Source organism: Oncorhynchus tshawytscha, linkage group LG20, assembly GCF_018296145.1.
Source record: "Oncorhynchus tshawytscha isolate Ot180627B linkage group LG20, Otsh_v2.0, whole genome shotgun sequence".
Taxonomy (NCBI): Eukaryota; Metazoa; Chordata; class Actinopteri; order Salmoniformes; family Salmonidae; genus Oncorhynchus; species Oncorhynchus tshawytscha.
Genome location: NC_056448.1, coordinates 50,728,419 through 50,731,858, shown reverse-complemented (window position 1 = coordinate 50,731,858; position 3,440 = coordinate 50,728,419).

Here is a 3,440-nt window from a genome sequence, read left to right as displayed (position 1 = left end):
CATGGGTGGTGATTGTGTGGAGGGGAGATGGGTCTTTATGTGGGAGAGCTGTGATGGGTGGTGATGTGTTATGGGAGATGGGTGGTTATGTGGAGGGGATGGTCAGGGAGCTGTGTCTTCATGTGAGGGGTCTTTAGATGAGAGGTGTCTGTGTGGAGAGAGATGTGTGGTAGGGAGATGGGTCTTTTGTGGAGAGCCTTTGCTTCATGTGTGAGAGATGGGTCTTTGTGGAGGGAGATGGATGGTGATGTGTGGAGGGGAGATCTTTATGTATATTTATTTTCTCCTACCATATCTATTTTCTTATGGTCTTCTACATGGAGGGAGATTTCTACAAACTTCAGAGGTTATCTTTCCAATGGGACCAGATGGGTGCATATCCTGGCTTCAGGGACAGATGGGTGGCAGTTTACTTTGTGCATGTCAGATGGGTGGTGTTGAGATGGACCCTAGCCCTAACAAGATTCATGGAGAGCCAGGGTTGTTGTGTGGAGGGAGATGTGGAGGGAGATGGGTGGTGTTGTGTGGAGAGGAGATGTGGAGGGAGATTGGTGGTGATGTGTGGAGGGAGATTGGTGGTGTTGTGTGGAGGGAGATGGGTGGTGATGTGTGGAGGGAGATGGGTGGTGATGTGTGGAGGGAGATGGGTGGTGATGTGTGGAGGGGAGATGGGGAGGGGTGGTGTTGTGTGGAGGGAGATGGGTGGTGTTGTGTGTGTGGGAGATGTGTGGAGGGGAGATGAGGAGGGGAGATGGGTGGTGTTGTGTGGAGGGGAGATTGGTGGTGATGTGTGGAGGGATGGGTGGTGATGTGTGGAGGGGAGATGGGTGGTGATGTGTGGAGGGGAGATGGGTGGTGATGTGTGGAGGGAGATGGGTGGTGATGTGTGGGGGAGATGATGGTGTGTGTGGAGGTGTGGAGAGATGGGTGGTGATGTGTGGAGGGGAGATGGGTGGTGATGTGTGGAGGGGAGATGGGTGGTGATGTGTGGAGGGGAGATGGGTGGTGTGATGTGTGGAGGGGAGATGGGTGGTGGAGTGGGAGGGGAGATGGGTGGTGTTGTGTGGAGGGAGATGGGTGGTGATGTGTGGAGGAGATGGGTGGATGTGTGGAGGGAGATGGGTGGTGTTGTGTGGAGGGGAGATGGGTGGTGTTGTGTGGAGAGGAGATGTGTGGAGGGGAGATGGGTGGTGTTGTGTGGAGGGGAGATGGGTGGTGGTGTGATGGGTGATGTGTGGAGGGGAGATGAGTGGAGGGGAGATTGGTGGTGATGTGTGGAGGGAGATTGGTGGTGATGTGTGGAGGGGAGATGGGTGGTGTTGTGTGGAGGGGAGATGGGTGGTGATGTGTGGAGGGGAGATGGGTGGTGATGTGTGGAGGGGAGATGGGTGGTGTTGTGTGGAGAGGAGATGAGGGAGATGGGTGGTGTTGTGTGGAAGGAGATGTGTGGAGGGGAGATGAGTGGAGGGGAGATGGGTGGTGTTGTGTGGAGGGGAGATGGGTGGTGTTGTGTGGAGGGAGATGGGTGGTGATGTGTGGAGGGAGATGGGTGGTGATGTGTGGAGGGAGATGGGTGGTGATGTGTGGAGGGAGATGTGTGGAGGGGTGGTGTTGGTGGAGGGGAGATGGGTGGTGTTGTGTGGAGATGGTGGGGGGGATGGTGGGGTGGAGGGGAGATGGGTGGTGATGTGTGGAGGGGAGATGGGTGGTGATGTGTGGAGGGAGATGGGTGGTGATGTGTGGAGGGGAGATGGGTGGTGATGTGTGGAGGGGAGATGGGTGGTGATGTGTGGAGGGGAGATGGGTGGTGAGATGTGGAGGGGAGATGGGTGGTGATGTGTGGAGGGGTGATGGGTGGTGATGTGTGGAGGGAGATGGGTGGTGTTGTGTGGAGGGAGATGGGTGGTGTTGTGTGGAGATGTGTGGAGGGGAGATGAGTGGAGGGGAGATGGGTGGTGTTGTGTGGAGGGGAGATGGGTGGTGATGTGTGGAGGGAGATGGGTGATGTTGTGGAGGGGAGATGATGTGGAGGGGAGATGGGTGGTGATGTGTGGAGGGAGATGGGTGGTGATGTGTGGAGGGGAGATGGGTGGTGATGTGTGGAGGGGAGATGGGTGGTGATGTGTGGAGGGAGATGGGTGGTGATGTGTGGAGGGAGATGGGTGGTGTTGTGTGGAGAGGAGATGTGTGGAGGGGAGATGGGTGGTGTTGTGTGGAATGGAGATGTGTGGAGGGGAGATGAGTGTAGGGGAGATGGGTGGTGTAGTGTGGAGGGAGATGGGTGGTGTTGTGTGGAGGGAGATGGGTGGTGTTGTGTGGAGGGGAGATGGGTGGTGTTGTGTGGAGAGGAGATGGGTGGTGATGTGTGGAGATGTGGAGTGGGGAGATGTGGGTGGGGAGATGGGTGGTGTTGTATGGAGATGTGGGGTGGGGAGATGTGGGGAGGGGAGATGGGTGGTGTTGTGTGGAGGGGAGATGGGTTGTGTTGTATGGAGATGTGGGGTGGGGAGATGTGGGGTGGGGAGATGTGAGGTTATGTGGGAGAGGAGATGTGGAGGGAGATGTGGGGTGGGGAGATGTGGCGAGGAGATGGGTGGTGTTGTGTGGAGGGGAGATTGGTGGTGTTGTATGGAGATGTGGAGTGGGGAGATGTGGGGGGGAGATGGGGGTGGGGATGGGTTGTGTTGTATGGAGATGTGGGGTGGGGAGATGTGGGGTGGGGAGATGTGAGGTTATGTGGGAGAGGAGATGTGGGGAGATGTGGGGTGGGGAGATGTGGGGAGGGGATGTGTGGGGGGAGATGTGGGGTTGGGAGATGTGGGGAGATGTGGGGGAGATGTGGGGTGGGGAGATGTGGGGAGATGTGGGGTGGGGAGATGTGGGGTGTGGGGTGGGGAGATGTGGGGAGATGTGGGGTCGGGAGATGTGGGGGTGGATGTGGGGTGGGGAGGTGTGGGGGAGATGTGGGGGGGATGTGGGGTGGGAGATGTGGGGAGGGGAGATGTGAGGTTATGTGGGAGAGGAGATGTGGGGTGGGGAGATGTGGGGAGGGGAGATATGTGGGGGAGATGTGGGGGGTGATGTGGGGTGGGGAGATGTGGGGTGGGGAGATGTGGGGAGATGTGGGGTGGGGAGATGTGGGGGAGATGTTTGGGGGAGATGTGGGGTGGGAAGATGTAGGGTGGGGATATGTGGGGAGGGGAGATGTGGGGGGTGATGTGGGGTGGGGAGATGTGGGGAGGGGAGATGTGGGGTCGGGAGATGTGGGGGGAGATGTGGAAGGGGATGTGGGGTGGGAGATGTGGGGAGATGTGGGGTGCGGAGTTATAGGGTGGGGAGATGTGGGGAGGGGAGATGTGGGGTGGGGAGATGTGGGGAGGGGAGATGTGGGGTCGGGAGATGTGGGGAGGGGAGATGTGGGGAGGGGGATGTGGGGTGAG